This window comes from Pelobates fuscus, chromosome 4 (genome assembly GCF_036172605.1).
Source record: "Pelobates fuscus isolate aPelFus1 chromosome 4, aPelFus1.pri, whole genome shotgun sequence".
In the NCBI taxonomy this organism is placed as follows: domain Eukaryota; kingdom Metazoa; phylum Chordata; class Amphibia; order Anura; family Pelobatidae; genus Pelobates; species Pelobates fuscus.
In genome coordinates this window covers 90,614,024-90,639,147 of record NC_086320.1, presented here as the reverse complement: position 1 = coordinate 90,639,147, position 25,124 = coordinate 90,614,024, and positions in this window count along the sequence as shown.

Sequence of the window (25,124 nt, the reverse complement as noted above, 5' to 3'; positions counted from 1 at the left end):
AGGACACCCTTAGCACATGCTTTACATGTATTAGCCATATTTCAGACGAATGAACGATTCTAACATGCATTTTTTACATCTTATATGGACAATAACAAATTATTAACAATGGGAGAGTATTTAGCACTTCCTGTGGCAAAGTGCTAAATAAAGAGAAATTATGCAAACCATAGAATGTCTCTCAACATTTAGAACTTTGCACCCAGAATACCACTGGTTTCCTTGGATAAGTCTTGATAATGGCCAATTTATATACAATATAGTGGGCATGGAATTGAACCAGCACAAGGGAAATGGAAAGTCATACATAAGATAAAGCAATTACAGTGCCTACAGTGTCCCTTTAAGTACGCATAAAACACACTCTGTATGCTCATTTAAGCGTCTTTATCTTTTTCTACTTTGCACCTTTGCAAACTATGACAAATGGTTAAAGGTTAAAGGTTAAAGGAACTCCAAGCCACTTGATGCAGTCTTTGCCTGATTTCCCAGTAAATATGCATCACATTTTAACTTTACTTTGCAGATATGTATTGATGAGAAATACCGTAGAAAACCTTCCAGTGTTACCAAAGGCAGATAATAGGTGTGTTGTTTGAAAATGTGACATGGTTTTAAGGGTTATGAATGCAGAGATGTTTACAGGATAGAGTTGAAATAGAATTGCATTTAGCGAAATGGATTTTAGTTTTTCAATCATTTGAAAAATACCAGGAAAAAGAAACCCACTTTGCTTGAATGATATTGTCATTTTGCCTTCTCAATGAATTTCTACTTTTGAGGCACATTATAATTTTGTATAACATGATTGAAGCTAATTTATGCTACCTGCATTTCCAAAACCAGTGAGGTTTTAGTTCTGCAATGGCGCTGATGTCAGTCGTGAGCAATGGGAATTCATACTCTGACATTTACAGCCAGCAAAACCTTAATGTATTTTCAGCTTAAGCAAATATACTTAAAGAGACACTAAAACAAACACCCACTAAAACACCCTAAAACACTTTAGATGTCGAAAAGCTTTATGTGTGAGGAGTGTGTCCTCTTAGATTTAGATATACCTCAAGAAAAAAAAAATGCATAACTAAATGCATGTATGTTTTCATTTGGGGTATATCTACTAAACAGCTATTTTTATGTATTTTGGATTTGGGCAGTGGAGTGTCCCTTTAAAGGGTTACTCCAAACACCCTGACCACTTCAGTGCTTTGAAGTGGTTATGTAGTCTACATATGCAGCATTTCAGTTAAAATCACAACATACAGAGATGATCAATTTTGCTGACAGGGGTGTACACCTAGAACAAGCATACTACTCTTTTATCAGTGCATGAAACATATTAATCATCCATATACACAGTATGATGATGATGGACATCCAATGGCAGCAAGATCCCTTCCTTTGTGCTTTTCTTAGTCCTCGCTCGGCCTTACCTCCGAAACATCCTTATCCTGCAGTGAGGGGGAGAGACATAACAGAAGGAGTAATAGGATGCAGGAAGGTTTTGGACTTGGTGTGGGATGTAAGGTAAGTTTTCTTCCATTTTCTTTCCTTTTTCTTTTTTTAAGGGGACACCGTGCCCGCAAGGGTTACTCCAACCAAAAATAGTGTTTTATTACAACACTGTTTTGGTTAGAGCAACTATTTAAGGAGGCTCTAAAATCGTAAAATGTGTTCAGATCAATAATTAAATCATTTCCAACTTGTATATAGAATCCAAGTACTTGATAAAGTAAAAAGGTAACTGTAAGGATAGTTAGTAATGCTGGATTAGGTGTTTGCCTTTTTATTTTCTGTTTACCAATTGCATGGTATTGGGAGATACTTTCTATTGTTTTTTAACATTTTTAGGACTATCTGCTATGATATAGTTTTCTATAAAAAGTAGTATGAACAATGTCAAAGTTTTGGACAAAGTAGTATGAACAATGTCAAAGTTGTAAATATGTATTTTTTATATAAATTTAATACAGTATTCACCTTTAGTGACCATTGACTATTTGACCTACAGGTCAGGTCTCATCCGTAGAGCCTAACATCATTATTTGGGAATAGCGATCATTTGTCTAAAGTCTTTTCCCAACTGACTTCAGTAAAATAAATTCAATGAAAAAAGTCAGTGAAAAGTTTATTGTCTTATGTGAAAGGTATCTCTTTTGCCTCAAAAATTGCAAGACACACAGTAGTTTAGATTAGACTCAGATATGACTTGATTGTAAAAATGTTGAGTTGTGAGTTTACTTGGTTATTACATTGTAGGTATCTGTGAGAATTTTACTTTGATATTTATTCAGGATGTATGCAGGATTAAAAATTGCAACAAAAAAAAAGTGCAATGTAAAATTAGAAAATTATTGACATTCTTATGTAAACAACTATTTATTTTAACATTCTTATGTATTGAGGAAAAGCATAAGTGTTACTGGCACTATAATAGTGTGAGTAGGACTGCATTTGTCAGAATATGGATACGTACTACATATGAGAAAGAAGGAATATACAAGGCACTGCCATAGAAAGCCAGAACCCAGGGCAAACAATGTAATACCTGCCAACATTTGAAGGTATTAGAGCAGGCCCTGTGGGGCATGGTAGCAGTGATGCAACTTTTGTCACTGGTGATGCTGAGAAGAGACATGTCTGAGTCGCATGCTTCACACCAAGATGACAGACAGACTCACAGGTGGCCTCAACCTGCAGGACCATGAGAAGAGTGCTGCTAAATTCTCTTCAAATGATCCTAGTGCCCTTTATAATGTACCAATCCAATAATGCTGTCTACGGACAGTTCCCTGGTTTCCCTATATACAGGACTCCAGGGAACAAAATGAGGATGGCGGGACAGGACCCTGACATTGGGACCGTCCCACCGAAATTGAGAAGGTTGGCAGACCTGATGATGTCAGAAGGAGGCAGATACTTTTTCTAAGCATGGACACCACATCTTGTGAAAGTTGCAGTATTGATCTACATTCTAGTCCAAAGCTTGGACCAAAGTTGTGAAAGAATAGAACAGTAGTAAAGAAGAATTCTGGAGCACAGTACTGCAAGTGTCTATGGAAACAGATTAAATTCCTTAGGATCCAGACTTTTTTCTTCTATGACTCTGTAAGCTCTAAAGTTCTTAAAACATTTATTCTAAATGTAAAAATAATTCATTGGTAACCAACTATAACTAGTTATACAAATCATATTTCCATACAATGCTAACAGTGTAAAGTTTAGTAAAAAATATTATTAATGTATCAATTTATTCTATTTTATTCTATATAATTAACCACATGCCACACATTATATATGGACTTTTGGGGGAGGTTTATCAAAGTATTCTGTTCTAAAAAGTGGTCTGAAGTGGGGAGATCAACAAGGAAACAAGATTATCCAGTACAAACATTCCATTGGTGACTCCTCCTATATAGCTTATATATGGATTGATATTAAAATAATAAGAGTCTAATCTAATTAATAGAAGCCTTTAACACACTGTTTTCTTATCTCTTTCTATGCCAGAATCAGGACTTAACCACAACAGTTTTCAGTGTGGTGTTATAAACCATCAGCATGGTTTTATGAAACATAGGTCATGTCAAATTAACCTAATATGCCTTCTATGAAGAAGTAAGTAGAATTATAGATCAAGGTGTTGCAGTGTGGATGTGATCTACTTGGATTTTGCCAAGGCATTTGATACGGTTCCTCACAATAAGTTAGTCTTCAAACTCAATTGGTCTAGATGAATATTCTTGTTCTTGGGTAGAACATTGGCTTAAGGATAGTGTACAACAAGTTGTCATTAATGGTAAATTTTCAGGCTGGACAAAAGTGGTAAGTGGTGTCCCTCAGGGTTCTGTTTTGGGACCGCTTCTATTTAACACATTTATAAATGATCTTGCAATTTGCATTGATTTTAGTGTTTGCAGATGACACAAAACTTTGTAAAGTAAAAAAATATGAGCAGGATATTGCTTTGCTGCAGAGGGATTTACATAGATTGGGGGAATGGGCACTAAAATGGCAGATGAAATTTAATGTAGAGAAATGCAAAGTTATGCACTTCGGGGTCAAGAATGCACAAGCAACTTACACCCTAAATGGTAGTGAATTAGGGATAACCACACACGAGAAGGATTTGGGAATTATTTTAGACAACAAATTAGGCAGCAATATGCAATGTCAATCTGCAGTTGCTAAGACTAGTAATGTTTTGTCATGTATAAATAGGGTAATAAATTCTCGGTATGAAAATATATTTTTGCTTCTTAATAAATCGCTGGTAAGACCTAACCTTGAATATGCTGTGCGATTTTGGGCACCTGTTCTAAAGAAGGATATCATGGACCCAGTAAAAGTGCAGAGACAAGCTACAAAATTGATAAAAGGAATGGAGCATTTTAGTTACGAAGAAAGGTTAAAAAATGTAAATCTCTTTAGTTTTGAAAAACTACACCTCATAGGGGATTGGGGATATGATAACATTATACAAATATATTCGGGGCCAGTACAAACCATTGTCTAGAAATCTATTCATAAACAGGGCTAAACATAGGACATGAAGTCACGCATTTAGGCTGGAACAGAGGAGATTTAATCTAAGGCAAACAAAAGTTTTTTTACAGTAAGAACTATAAGGATATGGAATGCTCTGCCTGAAGAGGTGGTTTTATCAGAGTCCATACAGATGTTTAAACAGCAATTGGATAAACACTTCCAAAAACATAACATACAGGGATATAGTTTCTAATTCGTGGGGTAATAGCTCCTTGATCCAAGGAAATATCTAACTGCCATTTGTCTCTTTTTAGCTATGTAACTATGTAACTTTTAACTCTATGTTTATATGCCAGGTAATCAACAAATTCTGTAATTCCTGAATTCATAGTTAGTCCTTAGAACTCTTTAGTAGTGTGGGTGCTCATAAAACATGTCTGACATATCACAGACTTTTTCTTCAAGCCCTTGTAAGGTACCCTGACATTAAAAAAATAAAACATCACAACAATGCCACTCACGCATTTTCTTTTTTTAAATGTAAAAACATTTATTTTTTAGCGTTAATATATGGGGTATACTTCTTGTAAAGAATAGTGACTGAAGGACAAAATAAAATAATTGAAAACCCCAATTCAAATATTGATATTATTAGAAATGAAGTTCAATTGCAAATCCTAAAAAAAAAGCAGATTACAATCAGGTGCCCTTTTATTATTCAATTGCACAGCACACAAAAGTACTTAAATTTAGCAAAAGAATAGACTTGGCACTCAAAATAACTAAAGTATTTACTGCAATTTAAAAACAGGTACTTATACAGAGTCAAGGATCTTTCAACCTGCAGTAAATGCTACCTTAATTAAAATATGTCTCCATTATGTATTGTTAACATTATCAAGGGGTGGGAGGAATATGTCATTAACATTTTCCAACTTAATCTCAAAAGTCTAGTATTCTTTCTACTGTCTGCTACATCCTATTGTCAAAGTCATTCTTCTGCACACCTTTCATTGCATAATGAGGCAGAGATTAAATCTGTGGTTGAAAAAAATAAATGCTTTAAAAAAAACAAAAAACAATTGTGTTTTTCAGGCAAAAATGTATTTGTCATTCCTACTTTTATTTAAAACCAAAAGCTTATATGAAGGTTTTTCAGTTATCAGATTCTTCATGGAGATCATATCTTTTGTCTAAAGGACAACTCATCCCTCAGCTACCTTCTATTGTTTGTTTAGTCACTAAGGGAATTGCCAAAAATAACCAAACTGGAAATAAAATCTTCCACCAATCTATTTTTCCAGCATGGCTAGTTCAGCATAAGATTTGCAGTTTTCTTATCAATTCCCCCAACTGCCAGTTTAGTGAATAATTATTATTTTAGTTTAAGAGGGTTTTATCAAGTCATCATTCTTTTTTTCTGCTTCACTTAAATAATAAGTAATCAAATAAATGTCATAAGAGAATACTCTCCAATTTGCTTGAAAGTGTTGACAAACTAACAAAGTCCATTACTGTCTTGATGATAGATGCCAAAAACTAACCATAAAAAAGAGACATTCGGGTATATGGACTATGGTGAACTCAGAAGACATTAGTTATTGTCCTAGATCTATGTGTAAATAAGCCTGTTCAAAGGACCAGAAAATGGTCAAATGCCTGGGTCCAAAGTGAAAGTGACCTGATTAGGTTAAATTGAAGCTAAATTAATAGCCCTCTCTATCACATAATCCCCTCTTTGACAGATTGTGCTACCTACCCTCACCAAAATGTAATTGGGAGCTGGAGGTCACCATAACTTTACTTGATGATGGGCTTTTTAGATGTTTTCTTTCCTGCATTTTACATAATAGTCAGCTAGCCTTATACAAGCATATGCAAAACAAAAGCTTTTGTAGCAATATATGACTTATTTAGTAAATAGTGAAATGTATACCACAATGCGAAATGTGAGCTAAAATAGCCCCCGTGAAACAAATAGCTGATTTTTACAAAAACAATTAAACCAATATTGACCCAAGTTTTCTTTTTGGGCTTTCAAGTAACATCAGTGCAACGCTTAATAAATAAAGTATATATTTTCTTATTTCACTTCCAAGGATGACTTGAAAAAAAATTGGATCAATTTTGTCCACTTGGATTAGAAAATTACATGGTGGAACCGAATTTCGTCAATGGTTTGGTTTGGTTCATGTCAATTTTGTTTGCATGTTTTTGTTGCAAACAAAATTTGGACAAACAGATTTCCTTCTTCACCTCTCATTCATTGCTGGAAAGTGAGGGGTTAAAATACAGCTCCCTACTTTTAACTTCCCAACAGATGCCCAGTCACTGGTCTTTAAAGGCTGCTCTCTGCTTAGTAGACATGTCCCTACCCACGGTTGGTGTGGAATCTTATACTAATATGGGGGTCACACAGGAATTTGCATTTGTCCAAAAACATATGCCAATGTTAATATTAGTTTATGGTAAAACTAAAAACTTAGCAGAGACACATCATATATACATTAATATATATTCGTAGTAATATTAACATGGCTTGTTGATTACTATTTACACTATTCTGTCTTTGCAAATGATGGCTTTTACTGGCAGAAAATACATTTTGTACTTGTATATAAATGAAGATATATCTGGAATCCACCTTCATTGTCACAAACCAACTAAACATGTATTTATCCTTGTGAGCAGCCAAGAACATGAATCAGTTGCTAAAGGCTGATATGAAAGATTCAAACAAAAACAGCTCCATCAAAAATAAGAAAAATCAGACATTTTTCAGCCTACACATGCTTCAAAGGCTGCTATAACATATCATTTGAATGTATAACCACTTCTTTGATCAACGTTGAACAATACGATATTGTGTACCACTAGTTCCATGAAGTACGAAGATCTGGATTTTAAGAAAGAATAAAAAGTGTCATAATGCACAAGAGACACACTTGGAGTGTTACATTTCTACTGCAACTTTAGTTGGAGAAAACATTGAATAAGATTGCAAACGTGAGAGAAACTTACCAGTTCACAAAGATAATTTTCGTGTTCTGCAAACTTTTATGTGATTAATTTATGTGTATATTCAGAGTTATCAGGCAAAATTGCATGTATCATCATTTTTTTTAACACATATTTTAGGTTTCTTATTTCAAAATGATTTCTTAAAGTGTGAACATAGGTCTAGTGGCCCTGATGGACATTGTTGGACTCTTACATGGATACTAGGGAATTATGGGGGGCTCTGCCCAAATAAACATTGATTTTTTTTTTTAGGTCAAGGTGTGAAAGACTGTATAGGTCTAGGAGATGAGAAAAAAATCTTAAAGAGGAGTGAAAAAACCATAGGGCAAGTCAAAATGATAAATAGGAGTGGGTTAGAAGCCTTGGAGGTGGACCTATTGTTTGGTGGTACCACTATCTGTCTCTCTATCCAGCCTTTTACCAAGAACTCAAGTGTAAGGGAAAATTTGGGGGAAATTGCTAGCAGGAAAGAGGTAAGTTAAAAGTTAGAGTTGATGTTGATGCCAAATGTTGTTAGGATATTGAGGATATTGAGGAGTGAAATTATAAAAATCAGGATATACAGTGCTGAAACGTAGAGTGGGAGAACGGTACAAAAAAAACAGGTCTGTGTTGATTAAAAAAATGCTCATGAAACAAGCTGATTCTGATATTGAAATATAGGAAAAGGAACAGACAAATAGAACATATTACCAATCCTTAGAGGTGGCTAGGCTTACCTTTTTATAATGTGAAACCTGTTTGTACTTATTTACTTTGCTATTTTTTACTACTAAAAATAGTAAAGAAGAAGAACAGCCCTTTTCCCTTACAGTGGAAAATATGTCCAGAAAACAACAGGATATCAGATTTTGGATAAAATATATATATTTTTTCTTTAAATACAATACAGAGAGCAGCTAAGAGCTTAATTATAATGTTGTTAAATACCAACTGTAAGCTGTTGTTATTATTAAGGGAACACTCCAAGGCATCTGCAGTGATTATGGTGTCAAGAGTACCCTGGTCCATTACTATTGTAAGTAGTCAAACTATTTTACAAATGGTTCTACTTTTTACCTGGGGTTCTCCGGCTGCTGCTCCCTGTCTCCACTACATCATACAGAGAGCCAGAAGCACTTTGTCTGAGGTAGCTAGTGCAGGGCTTATCTCATCGGCTGAATGTGATCAACTGATGCTCCGAACCAATGGCTAGTCCAAAACTATAGGGCTTAGCTCAGGAGAGTTCTGGTTTTATCTCAGATGTAGAGGAGATTGTGCTAATTGGACCTGAGTAAGAAGTCTAACTATTTGACTACTTACATTGGAGGGACACCATGGCACTCCTGGCCCCATAACTACTGCAGCCTAGTTGAAGTGGTCAATGACAAATTTGCAGGATTATTCATTAAAGTGAAAACGTATATTGAATTTGATATTGAAGGTCAAAATAGCCAAACTGGAAAAATAATTGAGCCTGTAGTTAATCCAGCTCAGTTACTTTGAACTAAAATTTGATGCATAGATGTTCAATATCAGTATAGACACTCAGATTGTCAAACACGCTCAGACGCACACACACTGTCAGACGCGTACACGCTGTCAGACACAGACACTTGCACATACACACAGTGTCAAACAAAGAGACACAAACACACACCTAAACACTGTTAGACACACAAACAACCATAGCCACAATCTCAAACACACATACACACACACATTCTCTCAGACACACGTACACTTTCCCAGACACCAACTCAAACACACACATATTCTCACACATGTACATCCTTTTACACACACACACACACAAATTCTTTTTTTAATAGTGTGCTGAGTTTTCTGAGATCCACCTAGCTTCCATACCTATGGAAGACATGAAATTATTACTCTACCTCGTGTTCTAAGGAACTACTCTGATCAGAATTGCCTGCATAGTTCCCCCACGTGTCTTGTACTCATGCCTGGCCTGGTGTAATGTCACATCCCAGCTTACGGAAGGGTGCATGAGAAAGCTATGCAGGCACACCAAATATAGATCTCAGCTACCTTGCCAACCATTATTCTTTGACCCTGTAAATTTGGCCATGCTGGTTATAAGGTGCCTACTATGTCTTAGAGTGGGGCAGTTGTTGCATCCTTCTCTAAGTGGCCATCTTGGTCACCCTGCCTACAACACTACAATAGCTGCTGCAGAATAGCTTTCTGCAAAGAGTCCAAAAAAATACCTCTCCTTGTAAAGAAGTATATTTTGTAGACATGTGCAATTCGTTTCGGTCCGAATAGGAATTTGGACGAATTTCTGACATTTCCGACATTCGGGTACTTCCGAATGTCCGAAGTGCCGAAGTGCTGAATTGCCGAAGTGCCGAATTGCCGATGTCCCGAAGTTCCGAAATTACCGAAGTGCCGAAGTTCCGAAGTGCTGAAGTGCTGAAGTTCCGAAGTTGCCGAAGTTCCGAAGTGTCAAAGTGCCAAAGTGCCGAAGTTACGAAGCACAGTTTTGCCTAAGTACTAATTTACTTACCCAGTGAAAGAAGAAGATTGTTACATTGTATACAATTTTAAATAAAAAGTAAACAAACATAGCCAGGATTCACCTGTAAGCATTTGCAACACTTACAACAATCAAGTAACATATATTCATATAAAATGTAAGTTACTTGGCCAGTCAGTTTAATGACAGGAATGAATAAGTAGATAACTCCCTAATTCCATGGTATTAGGGAGCTATCTACCAAAAGGCTGAAAGACCTAAATTGGTCTTTCAGCCAAATTTACTAATACTAAGTAAAGATTACTTAGTATTAGTAAATTATGCCCCTACTCGCTATAGCGCGAATAGGGGCATGTCTATTAAACAGTGAGCAGCCTTTGGCTGCTCACTGCAACCAAAAAAAAAAAGCCCTCCCCGGCCTCCACTTCTGAGCAGCGGGTGGGGGCCCTAATGTAAAATAATGGGGGGGACCTATTGTCCTCCCCCCGGGCCCCACCCCTGAGCGGTGGGTGGGGGCCCTAAATCAGAATAAGGGGGGGACCTAATGTCCTCCCCCCTGTCCCCCACCCCTGGGCGGTGGGTGGGGGCCCTAAATCAGAATAAAGGGGGGGACCTAATGTCCTCCCCCCTGGCCCCTACCCCTGAGCGGTGGGTGGGGTCCCTAAATCAGAATTGGGGGGGGACCTAATGTCCTCCCCCCTGGCCCCCACCCCTGAGCGGTGGGTGGGGGCCCTAAATCAGAATAAGGTGGGGGACCTAATGTCCTCCCCCTGGCCCCCACCCCTGAGCAGTGGGTGGGGGCCCTAAATTATAATAAGTGGGGGACCTAATGTCCTCCCCCCTGGCCCCCACCCCTGAGCGGTGGGTGGGGGCCCTAAACTAGAATAAGGGGGGGACCTAATGTCCTCCCCCATGGCCCCCACCCCTGAGCGGTGGGTGGGGCCCTAAACAAGAATAAGGGGGGGACCTAATGTCCTCCCCCCTGGCCCCCACCCCTGAACAGCGGGTGGGGGCCTTAAATTGGAATAAGGGGGGACCTAATGTCCCCCCCTGGCCCCCACACCTGAGCGGTGGGTGGAGGCCCTACAGTAAAATAAGGGGGGGGACCTAGTGTCCTCCCCCCTGGCCCCCACCCCTCAGCGGCGGGTGGGGGCCCTAAATACTAATAAGAAGGGGGACCTAAGGTCCTCCCCCTGGCCCCCACCCTTGAGTGGCGGGTGGGGGCCCTAAAAAATGTCCCCTCCCCCCAGGTGACTAGGGGTCCCCAAACCCCTAGTCATCCCCTCCCACCCAATAAAAAATATCCCCCTACCTACCCCCCTCACCCTAAAAATAAAGAGGGGGGACCTTTAACTAAGAACCTGTAAAAAAAAAAAACTTACCATTCAATGTCTTCTTTTTTCAGTGCCGAAGTTCCGAAGTTGCCGAATTTCTGAAGTGTCGAAGTGCCGAAGTTCCATAGTGCTGAAGTGCCAAAGTTCCGAAGTTGCTGAAGTTCCGAAGTCTTGAAGTGCCGAATTGCCGAAGTCCCGAATTGTGAAAATCCCGAATTTCGGAATGCCGAACCGAATTTTTTTCCCATGCACATGCCTAATATTTTGTCCTCTCATCTGGATTCTAGAATTCCCCACAGAAGAGGATGCTATATAAGTAAGGGTTGTATGACATGTAGTCACATGTCACCAGGAAAGATATATACTCATCCCCATTCAGATATTAAATTTTACATCAGACATTATATTATTATATTACCTGCACCACAGAATTTGTAGTATATTTAATCAACTGCCCTTATGGAATACATTGTGTATTTAAAACTGTCTTTCCTTACTTGACGGGATCCAGGGCCATCGCTCTGCCATTATGACTGCGTTCAGAGAAGGAAGGACAGTTAAACCAGTCACTAAACATTTTTGGAATGCAGTCCTCACCTACCTGTTCCTCCTCTTAGTAGGAGTGGTGATAGATTTTCCTCCAACATGAAATATTCTGGATGTGAGCGTTAGACACTTTGGCCCCTAGAAGGTTAAATGAGTCCAACTCCTTTGCTTCATTTTTTTGAGTAATCTGATTTAGTTAATGTTTTTTGGGGAGGGTTACATATTTTAAGCAATTAACAGATTCATTGTATAACTCCTCATTTTGATAATACCATATTATCATGGTCATTTCATTGCATTATATGTATTTACCTACTAGTCTGAGTTTTTAGAGTGTACTAGTTGCCATCAATTCTGGATTTGGATATAGTGTTTTGATATGTTCATTTTTGTCTTGACACATTATATTGATTTGGACATTCACATGAGCTCTTTTTTGATAGTGTATATACTCACTTGCACTCACTCCGTTCTTTACACATTTTTTATACATATTGCAATATTTACACACTTTGTCAACATCTTTTTATGCTAACACTTAATCTCTCACCTTTTTTCTCACAATTTTGTTGCAGTTTGCACTTAGTTTCAATGTCACATTTTTTCCTATGCTTTTATGCACTTCTCATTATACACACATCTCTTTTCACACAACTCTTTTTACCTTTTTATATATTCCGATATACCTATTTTTCTTTTTTCTTACTCACACATTTCTTCACTATGATGCCATGTCTTTTCTTTATTTAACCACAGTATGGTTCATATTATCTCTATTTAAACTGCTTTTTCTTCTGTCTTTAATATTTTTCTAAAAAAAAATTTCAACATCGCTATTTCTAAACTGTCAATTTGTAGTTCGCTTTATTTCTATTTATGTATTTTATTTTCTTCTCCCGGTGTTTGGTTTTATGAAGTGCTCTTGATTGATTTACTTTTGCAGTCTAATCACTGATCTATTTACTTATCACTACACTTTAATATATGTTCTGTTTTGTGTATCTCCAAGGTATTTGGCCATTACATGTGAAATAAATATTCTGTGTCTTTGATGATCTTTAAAACCCTGTCTGAAATATTTTACTTAAACATAAATTACTTAAACTTAAATTGTATACTGTGTTGAACATCTATCACAACTCATAGTGAAAACAGGCCATTATATGTCATAGTATGAAATGGCTTTACTACGTTGAATGTTTCCCCATATATTTTTGTATTTAATCTTTGTATGCAATGTATGTATTTCTTCTTTTTTCCTGTGTTTTTCTTTCTGTGTCATGCTTCAATGCATTATTCAACAGAGCCAAACCACACAAAATGCCAAACAGGAGAGCTTTTCAAAATGTCACTTTTTCAGTGCTAATGATTCATTGTTGTTACTAACATAGCAAAGTCTTTTAATGTAAATGGTGAAGTGTGCTTCCACAAGATAACATGTAAAGAAAAATTAGCTCACACAGCATCCAAATACTCTTCTAATCCCTTCCAGACACGTCATAATACATTTCTTAACAATAGCATTGGATAACAATATGATATGTATTTATTGTAGAATTTTAAATATAAAATTACAAGCAAAACTAAGTTATAATTGTGCCTCTGTTCTTGAATCCTGTATCTCCCTCAGTGAAATTGTGTACTTCACAAACAGTTTGTTATGTACTGTGCATAGCTCAGCAGTCCTTTCTGTAATTATATTTAATCATTGATAAGAAGCAGTGTTCACATCACACGTACTTTGCACAGTTGAAGCTAGTTTGCTTCAGGTCGTTTTAATATTTATATTCAATTCCACCTTAATTTAACAGGTAGGAATGTGATTATTCTTTTTATAAGCTTAATTTTTATAAATTTACTTCATTATTCTTTGAATATAATTATTTACAGAATTATACTGCTCAGAATTTCCAAATACATATATATTGCCATCTTTGAAATTGGTGTTTTGTGAACGAACTGGATTCTGTATGATAGATAGATAGATAGATAGATAGATAGATAGATAGATAGATAGATAGATAGATAGATAGAATGTCTGCTCTTATAAAAGTACCCACTTAATTGGGAAATACATCCTCCATGTGGACCCAGTGAGAATGGGGTCCATATCTTAGCCATACAAACATAACAAAAATGTGAATGGTGCACTCTATGACCATATTTAAAATACAAAACAAAACGTTGTGTACCACATATAAAATACAAAAATAAAAGTGGGTTACAATACTAATCAAAAAGGTACACGTTAATTACCATTTTGCAAGACAACTGTTGTCAAATTTTCACTTTTCATTTAATAAAATATTATTACATTTAATGAAACATAATGATTATATTATTTACTAACCAAAAAAGAAGATTCCGATCAAGAGCCAAACTGGGGATTGATCTGAATCAAGATGAGAAGGGGATACAATTCATAAAACATTAATACTTAACTGATAATCACTTAAAAATGCAGACTACCAAATAAATAAGTGATTACCAAGAACACAGCTCACCTACACATCTTAGAGAGTGTAAGATGACCCATTTTGGTAGATTTAGGGTAATTTGGAAAATAGCTTACAGTGAGGGAAAAAAGTATTTGATCCCCTGCTGAGTTTGAATGTTTGTCTACTGACAAAGAAATGATCAGTGTATAATTTTAATGGTAGGTGTATTTTAAAAGTGAGAGTCAGAATAGCAAAATAAAATCCAGAAAAAACGCATGTCAAAAAAGTTATAAATTGATTTGCATGTCAATGAGTGAAATAAGTATTTGATCCCCTATCAATTAGCAAGATTTCTGTCTCCCAGGTATCTTTTATACAGGTAACAAGCTGAGATTAGGAGCACTCTTAAAGGGAGTGCTCCTAATCTTAGCTCGTTACCGGTACAAAAGACACCTGTCCACAGATGCAATCAATCAGATTCCATGCTCTCCACCATGGCCAAGACCAAAGAGCTGTCCAAGGATGTCAGGGACAAGATTTTAGACTTACACAAGGCTAGAATAGGCTACAAGACCATCGCCAAGAAGCTTGGTGAGAAGGTGACAAGAGTTGGTGCGATTATTCGCAAATGAAAGAGACACAAAATAACTGTCAGTTTCCCTCGGTCTGGTGCTCCATGCAAGATCTCACGTAGTGGAGCTTCAATGATCATGAGAATGGTGAGGAATCAGCCTTGAACTACATGGGAGGATCTTGTTAATGATCAGCCAGGACATTGAAAATGGGTCGTAGATGGGTATTTCAGCATGACAATAACCCAAAACACAGCCAAGGCAACAAAGGAGTGGCTCAAGAAGCACGTTACTGTCCAAGAGTGGCCTAACCAGTCTCCAGACCTTAATCCCATAGAAAATCTGTGAAGGGAGCTAAATGTTCGAGTTACCAAACGTCAGCCTCGAAACCTTAATAACTTGGAGAGGATCTGCAAAGAAGAGTGGGACAAAATCCCTCCTGAGATATGTGCAAACATGGTGACTAACTACAAGAAACGTCTGACTTCTGTGATTGCCAACAAGGGTTTTGCCACCAAGTACTAAGTCGAAGGGGTCAAATACATATTTCACTCATTGACATGCAAATCAATTTATAACTTTTATGACGTGTTTTTCTGGATTTTTTTTTTTTTGTTATTCTATCTCTCACTGTTAAAACACCTACCATTAAAATTATAGACTGATAATTTCTTTGTCAGTGGACAATCATTCAAAATCAACAGGGGATCAAATACTTTTTTTCCCTCACTGTATGTGTGAGACAGATCTTCTTTAACCCCTTAAGGACCAAACTTCTGGAATAAAAGGGAATTATGACATGTCACACATGTCATGTGTCCTTAAGGGGTTAAGTTAACATATTTATATATGATCTTGAAACAGGCATTCCAAGTCATGTTTCAGTGTTTGAAGATGACACAAAACTCTGTAAAGTAATATAATGTGAGCAAGATATTACTTTGCTGCAGACGGACTTAGATAGAGTGGGGGACTGGGCACTCAAATGGCAGATTAAATTTAATGTAGATAAGTGCAAAGCTATGCACTTCAGATTAAAACATGCACAATCAACTTAAATCCTAAATTGTAGTGAATTAGGGATAACAACACATGAAAAGGATTTGCGAATTGTTAAAAAAACAAATTAGGCAGCAATATGCAATGACAATCAGCAGTTGCTAAGGCCAGTAAGGTATTTTTATGGATAAAAAGGGGCATTCTCGGGATGAAAATATAATTTTATATATATATTTAATTTTAAAAATCGCTGGTAAGACCACACCTTGAATATGCTCTGATATTTTGGGAACATGTTCTAAAGAAAGATATTGTGGCACTAGAAAAAGTACAGAGATGGTCTACAAAATTGATAAAGGGAATCAAGCATTTTATTTATGAGGAAAGGTTAGAAAATTTAAATCTGTTTAGTTTATAAAAACAGAGCATCAGAGGGGATATGATATGCATATGATAGCATTATACAAATATTTTTGGGGCCAATACAAACCATTGTCTGGAAATCTATTATTAAACAAGGCTATGCATAGGATACAAGGTCAGGCATTTAGACTGGAAGAAATGAGATTTAGTCTAAGGCAAAAGAACAGTGTTTTACAGTAAGAACAATAAAGATGTAGAATTCTCTGACTGAAGTGGTGGTTTTACCAGAGTATGCAGAGAGTTTTAAACAGCAACTGGGTGAATCCAAAGAGAGATTTGACCGCCATTCTGGGTCAAGAAGGATTTTTTTCCTAGCTTGTAAAATTGTAAAGCACTTCAACTGGGTTTTTTTGCCTTCTTTTGGATCAACAGCAAAAGCAGATGTGAGAAAGGCTGAACTTGATGGATGCATGCCTCATTTCAGCTGTGTAACTATGTAAGTTAAGGATTTCTAACTAACAGATCATGTGCTTACCTTACCGTAAATCAGAAAGACAAACTGTGTCTCACATTCAGAAAGCTTGGCAGTTGTATATAAAAATGTATGCCTAGATTACCAGTTATGATGGCAGATGAGTGTGTACTATAAACCATAAAAACTCTCAACAGACTTGTATTCCATAGTTTATTAACTATTTTTTAAAATATGAATTATACTGGAAAAACAACAGGGGCTTATGGCTAATCAGCAATAATGGGCAATACAAAAGATAAGATCAATTTAAAGACAAATATCATTAGCAAATAGGGATACAGCATCCTATTAAATTTTAATTGTCTAATACATTAGAATGTTACCACCTCTGAAAAAATATTATAGGTAGCAAAAAGGTTTCCAGAAAAAGCCAGCTGTGATAACTTGTTTTTTTGTTTTGTTTTTTACAATAAATTTCATTTCATGCTACAGTTAGTGCAATAATTTGTAAATACTTCTTGATTTCCTAGATATCACATCACCATAGGCATGTTAAAATGTGTACTTGGTTAGTGTTATTGAACACAGATTCAATCATATATTCAATAATTAGGAAGAGTTGTTTCAATTTAGCTTTTTGTCACTTTGTAAGTTTGATCTATGTTTGAAGATTCTTATTAAAATGACTTTTCCTGTGGTTTATGTCGTTCATTCATAAGAAGGTTCTCTGCATTCAATTACAGTCTCAGTCAGACCAGCTGATTCATGTGGAGAGAGGGAAAAATGTGTGGGTTTCACTTTGTAATAATTTAGGGGAGATGTCGTCAGTTTAAATAAGTTATACAATGTTCCTTGTATCTCAGACTTCCATACCTTCTGGACATTGCAATGAAAGCCCATGAGGTTATTTATTGAATTAGTCATCGATATAATTTAATACAATATAATTTAGCTACTTTGGTCAATAAACTGATATTTCATTATTAATTCTTAGCAAATTTATTAAAGAATACATTTTCATTTCGATAGTTATTTCCACATTTAACAGAGGCGAACAGTTCCGAGGTGGAGTTTACATAATGAAGGGCAGAGTCAAATTCTAGTGTCGAGTCTAGAGTGCCACCATCTTAAAACTTCAACCACTGCTCCACTATCTGCCTTTTTACCACTCATGAGTGTATTTTCTTACTGTTTTTACATGTGTTAATTAATTTATTAAAGTGTTATTTTGGTTAATTGCACATTTTAAACTTGGCGTTTTGGATATGCTATCTGTGTTGTCGCCATGTAATTGTTTTTAAAAAGCAATTTTACCACTTGCTCACCCTGCATCCAAACTTCCATTGTGTGAGGTGGAAGATCATGCAATGGCTGATACAGAAATCACTGTACATACTGCATGCATCCCAACTATCCTGATTTTATGGTCTTGTCCCACTTCCAAAATGACCCAATTTTAGGGTCCTGTACCGTTGTTTCAATCAAGTTCACTAGTGTCATCATCCCATTTCCATGGCACCGCAAGGAAATCTTCAGAAGCACTCCCTATATTTTCCTGATGTAGGGGTCAGGCCAGGAGGCTGATACACATGATGTCACTTTCAGATGGGCCCAGCCATTAAAAGCCTTGTCATTGTTGCAAGTTGTGCAATTGGCAATGCACCCTGAAGGGAGGTTTGAAATTGTGTAAAATTTAATTAGAGAGCATTGTGACAAACACTCCTTCCCACGTATGTTTGCCACAGACTCCTGGAGGAGTGTAGAAGCCAGCCTCCTGCCTACCACCTATGGACCAGGTCTGGGACACCGTTTGGGAGTTATTCTGCCCAACCGCAATTAACAGCTTTCCCTGGGTGCCCCTGTTTCGGCACTTTCCCTTCACAAGAATATAACCAAACACTGGCTCTCTGGAGGCCATTCACTTGAACCAAACCCATGAATAGTCCCAGCGGTACTTAGCTGCAATCGTTATGAAACTAAATTCTGCATTAGGACTTCATGGGTTCTTGGTCACCTTAGCGGGACTTAGCTGTGAATGTTATGGAACTGTTTTCGTCATGAGGTGACCGTGCAGTTCCCAGACAACTTGGTTCACGGTTTTGAACCACTTTTAAATCTGCCAGGAGAGCGCTTTTTGGAGGGAAGGTGTCTGAGGCTAAGGGGAACAAATTCTACCTAAGAGCCAGACAGAGCACCCTGCATTGTGGCAGCAGGAGCTCCCAAAAAGTTTACCCGCAAAAGCACCAAACGCCCTAGAACTATTTTGGGCATAGAGCTACATGTGTGGCTGGTCAGAACTTTAACATGGTGGTGTTTCCTTTACAGTGCATGTTATTTGGAGAACTTGGGTGCTCAGATCAGGGCTATTTAACAATGTATTATTTGTGGGGTTATTTTATGTATTTATTATGTTTTTGGGTATTTTTATGTTTTATATTTTTATGTTTGCCTCTTTGTCCCTGTGAGATAATTAGTTACTGATCTTTAACGCAATTATCTCCCAGGCCCAGAGATTTCTGGGAGGAACTTATGGTGAAGACAATGGAGACCCCCTGCTGGGGTCTGTGTATGAAAAGGCTGTGTTTGGATGCATTAAACAAGTTGTACTCCCAGAAATATGTGTTGTCTAATTACTGGGAGGGAAAGGGCTATAATCACTGCTTAGCACCTTGTTCCAGCGTGGAGTATTCAGCAGGGAAAGTCCTTGTAAGGACTACAGCTCCCAGGACTATGTGTCGTCCAGTCCCTGGGAGTGAATTGAGCTTGTCCCCTATCCTGTTCCAGGACGGAGAGGCTCTAGGAGGACCCTAGTCAAGTCACGGCGACTGGGGCAGAAGCGCTGAGGTTTTCCCCTGTTCCAGCTAGGAAGCGGTCTTTGGCGGAGTTACCCAGCAGGGGTACAGGAAGCTCCGCTACAAGCATAATTAGGCAAAAAATTATATAGATATAACCAATATACTGAAAATAAAGTAGATCAATGAGTTTTTCCTTCAAAAGCATTAATTATTTCTCTACCAGCATGGTAAATCCCTTTCCTACCTTCTCATATGAAATATGGGAAAAATATTTTTTTTGAAGTGTGGTCATTATTGATGGTATGCATTAATTTTAATGATTTTGTTTTTCAGGAAAGCCAAAATAATAATACAGTGCATTCCTATTATTATCATTATTATGTTATTTATAACATAATAACATAACAAATTCCGCAGCGCTTTACAATGGGTGGACGAACAGACATGTTGTTGTAACCAGACAAGTTGGACACACAGGAACAGAGGGGTTGAGGGCCCTGCTCAATGAGCTTACATGCTACAGGGAATGGTGTAAAATTACACAAAAAGGTAAGGATAGTATTAGACTAGTGACAGTTGCAGAAGAGGAATCAGTCAGGAGCTATTAACAGTTTAATTGATACGCTTTTATGAAGAAGTGGGTTTTTAACAATTTTGGAAGGAGTGGAGACTGGGTGAGCATCTAACGGAGGAGGGAAGCGAGTTCCACAGGAACGGTGCAGCCCTCGAGAAATCTTGAAGGCGAGCATCAGAGGTGGGAGTACGGACAGAAGATACACATAAGTCTTCAGCAGATTGTAAGGGCCTAGACGGGACATACTTGTGTATAAGTGAGGATAGATAGGTGGGAGCAGCATTATGTAGTGATTTGAAAGCAAGAACCAGATTTTTAAATTGAGCTCTATATTTTATAGGAAGCCAATGTAGGGACTGACAGAAGGGTGAGTCATGGGAGGTGCGGGCAGACAGGAAGATGAGCCTCGCTGCCGCATTCATTGGACTGTAACAGCGCAAGTTGGGAGCACGTAAGACCACTGAGAAGCGGATTACGGTAGTCAAGGCGAAAAAAGGACAGTGGAATGGAACAACACCTTAGTCGCATCTAAGTCGCGCCCACCAAGGCCCCACACTGGAGGCAGAGATCATTGGTGATGAAAAAAGGTGAGTAAAACATTGCTGTTGTGATTTTTCTTATGGCAAATGAGGAGCGGGAACTGTAATACAACTAGGGACAGGGGCACTATAACATTGGGAATACAGATTCTTATTCCTAATGTATTGCATTCCTTTAACACTTGTGTATAAAATGTAACACCTAAGAATAGGTTGGTAACCAAAAACATAAATCCAAATAGTAATTTTGCAGACAAAAAAAGATATGTGCTATTTCATTCTTTCAAATTAGTCAGATACAATTATTGACTTCTCCGTGAGCTATATTTATTTCTATTCAATGATTGTAACAGTAACATTTAACAGATTTAAACACACAATGGGTAACAAATAATTTTCTCTTCTCAGTAATAATTTGTTATGTATATTATAAATAATATTTTAAAAACTGCAAATCTAATAAATCCTACTATCCCAACCTTTGGAAAAGTTAATAAAAAGCAACCTCCTAATCACTAACAGTTACCACTAATAAATACGATTATTTAATATTTATTTCGACACTGATTAGCTCTCCTCCTTCAGAAGCACATGTACATGTGTAGTGAGTGCAGTCACATGACCCAGTTTTACTTGGTTGCTGCAGAAGGAAGTGCCTCTAGTGGCTGTCAGTGTGATGGATGTTTGTTTTAATCTGCAGTATTAAACTTACAGGACCACAGCACCCAGGCCACTTCATGAAGATAAAGTTGCCCGGGTGACTTTAGTGAGCCTTAAATATTTTGCATTATTTCCAGGAGCTTTCACAGACTGTCAGCTAAAGGGATATAACAGAAGTATCTTTAAACAGTATCTAGAGAGGTAGCAGGACACATAGGACAAATATAGCAAGAGTCATGATCTTCCTAACCTAGCAAACTTAGAAAAAGTCATTGCAGGGAGGATGGCATAGGCGTGTGCAGTCCGTTCATCAGGGCATGCACCAGAAAATTCCTCCCCTATGTTATTTTTTTATTGCTATGTAATGCGAATAATCATTAGAATTTTGAGTGGATATGTGATGTGTGTGTGTGTGCCTTGTGCAGGTGCAGGGTGGCTGTAATTGTTGTGGTTGTGTGTGAGGTGTGTGTTGTGTCGTTCTGTGTGTGATGTATAAGGCTGGCTGTGTGTAATGTGTGAATAACTTTAAGTGATGTGTGTGGGTAGCTGTGAGTGCTCGGTGTAGCTGTAAATGAGTGATGTGTGTAATAATGTGGGCGGTGTAGGAAATACATGTGGGAAGTAGTGGGAAGGGTGTTCTAAGTTAGCTGCCTAACAGCCCAATATAGCTAGTAAGGAGTTAGGTGCTATAGTGAGGGCTTAAAGGATTTTATAGGATGATAATGGCAGTAGTGTGGGACTAGGAGCAGTAGTTGTGGGCTAGGGGCTGTAGAGGCGGGTTATGGGTAGTAGTGAGGGGTTAGAGGTTGAGGTTTGGGGAAGAACCTGTAGTAAGGGGGAGGGAGGGTTTGGGACGGTAGTGGATGGATAGACACTAAAGTGGGGATTAGGACATATAGTGAAGGGTTAGGACCTGTAGTCAAGGGTTAGGGGCATTAGTGGGGTGTTAGGGTCTGTTGTGGGGAGTTAGAGGATGTAGTAAGGTGACTTAGGCCAGGAAGGGGGCAACCTGATCCCTGCTGGTCCAGTGGGAAATGCCACTTGATTGCACAACCCCTCCACCCCACCCCCCAGCAGGTGCAGACATCAACTTCTGTCCGGTGCTGGAAAATGAAATGTATCAATGGATGTTCTAATACAGTATAAGGAGCTGCAAACTTTGCCTGGAATTATAGACCAAGTTCTCCCTCCTCCTCCTCGGCATTAGGGCTGGCTGGGGACAGTGGCTATCACTGAGGAAGATGACTTAGCTCATGAAAGTAGGGACAGGGCTGGTCAGGGAGACCTTTTCATCTCGGTGCTGGCTTGTTCAGCAGCTAGGACTTTGGCTGCATTACGGAATGCCTAGGCACACCTGGCACATCTCAGATGCATGCCTATGCTGTCAGGATACTTTCTAGATCACGTGTCATTTCAATCTGAACTCAGGATCAGGTCATAGAAGGTTTATTACGAAGCTGCAGTTACTTAATGTACAACAAGGTGACTCATGATGTTACAATTTCCAACATATATGCTTACAAAGATTAATTATATATTATATATGAAAAAAAATCATATTTGAACAAGCTTATTTTGGTAGAATAAATTTCACATCTAAATCAAACTTAACATATTAAGGTTTAGTTACTAAGTAGAGATTTGAAAACAAAATGTCCTATATTTCTTTAAAGAGCAAAGTTGTTGATATAACCAACACAGAGAATTGTTCCAGCTAGGATATCATGGACCAAATTCTATGATTGCAGAATAAAACACAAAGTGTGTGAGAATGGAGCAATCGTGGTTCAAAAAAAGGCTAAATGGTGCAAACAATGCATGACATCACCTTTCAGAAAATCCCTGCAGTTCTAAAATATATTCATTCATACAGTAGGATTAAACACATGCAGTAGATTGAGAAATACTTTGGACTTTCTCTGCCCTCTGGTCAATCCCAGCGTGCGCATGAGCCTATTTGTATGCTATGATTGAACAAAATGCCAGGAAGGTCTGACGCCTTCTTTGGTTACTGCGTATGCATGAGCAATGAATAAATACATAATTAGTTGATATGCATTAGTTTTCAGTGTTAAAAAGAATAATGTACGATTAAGTGTCAGTAACTAAGCTTTATGGTTTTATTCACCATTTCCAATCAACATGATTAACTTTGTGGTATTGTGTCTTGACATATGCATAGTCGCCTTTGCGGCATATGCTTGATAAACCCAAACCCCCCACAAATACTCAGACACCATTATTTGGGAAAATTATAACAGCTTTATTAATAAATAAAGTTAAAATATTTTAGGGTCATTGTCACATATTAACATATCATATCCCCCCAACAATGACACACAACACAATAAGTATCATTTGGGGGGGGAAATTATTATTTTTTTTAAATTTTTGAGCTATAAAAGTTACATTTTAAGCAAGTTGAAATAAGTCCTGGTAGTGCTATCTGTATGTATATATATATATATATATATATATATATATATATATATATATATATTCACCTTTATTTGTTTTTTTATTTCTATTTAATGTAATGTTATTACTTTTTAAAATGTGCTTAGATTACACTATATTAACTTAAAGCAATTACACAAACACATCAATAGTAAATTAAAAACAACATACAGATATTGATTACATAAGGCCACATACCTGTGTTGCTATATATAAGAAATGGAACAATCTCGGGGTTATGAGCACAGAAATTAATAAATTATAACAGAATTATTGTGATATTCCGAGTGAGAGAAGAGAGAGTGATATAATTTACATGTTTATTTATTATATGAAAGATAGATTATTATTTTTTGATTGTGGAGGAGTACATTTCTCTCCATCCCTAATGGTGAGTTCACATTTCTCTGTACACTACTAGACAGTTCTTTAGACTGCCAATATTGTCAGGCAAGTCACCTACACAGGGAATAAATATAGATATAATGAATATTACAGATTGTGTTTCCAGTGAGTAACACACACATCATCTTCTGTTTAATAATTGAAGGATAATATGTCCCCCACTAAAAAAAAAAATAATGTAGCTATTATTTTTAATCATAAAACCATTTTGCTTATCCATGATACAATTAATAAAAGTAACACACAGGTAATATATATGAAGTTACAAACTCTCTCCAGTTGTTTATTTCACAGAATGTGAAGGTTTTATTTGGATTTCTGTGTAAAACTCAGAAACAGAAATGTGAATCTCAAAACAGAAAAAATATGTTCTTAGCCAAAAAAAAAAAAAAGAGCACAGTGTTGATTGCCAGTTGCAATACGATCCATTTCATCCAATTTTTATGACAAGGGATTGCTAACATCTAGCTCAAAGCAGATGGCATTTGTCATACCAGGAAAACAAAACTGGTATTATAATATAATAACAGCTTGGAACACACGATATTAGCATTTATTTTTGAAGATATTTTATAAGCAAAGTACTTTATGAAAATCTAATCTTAATGTTACTAAAATATTTTGGAGCCAAACAATTGTTACTGTTATTAGAATATTGTATATTGCTTATACTCAGTGTTTGAATAGCTTATCGCCCCTACAATTCCAGCTCAAGATTTGCAAAATGGAAAAAGAAAGTTTTGTTTTATGCTCAAAGTAATCACTTCTCATAATATTATTGGTGGTGCCATCATTATGCATTATTAAATGAATGCTACCATTACATTTATATTTACTGCATATGTATCATATTTCACATTTGTCAGTCTAAATCATTATAAAAGGTTTATTTTAATTTTTTCAACTTACTTGAAATGTTAGGTCATTTACAAATTACTTTTGTTTAAGGGCCACGGTTAAAGGGACACTCCAGTGCCAG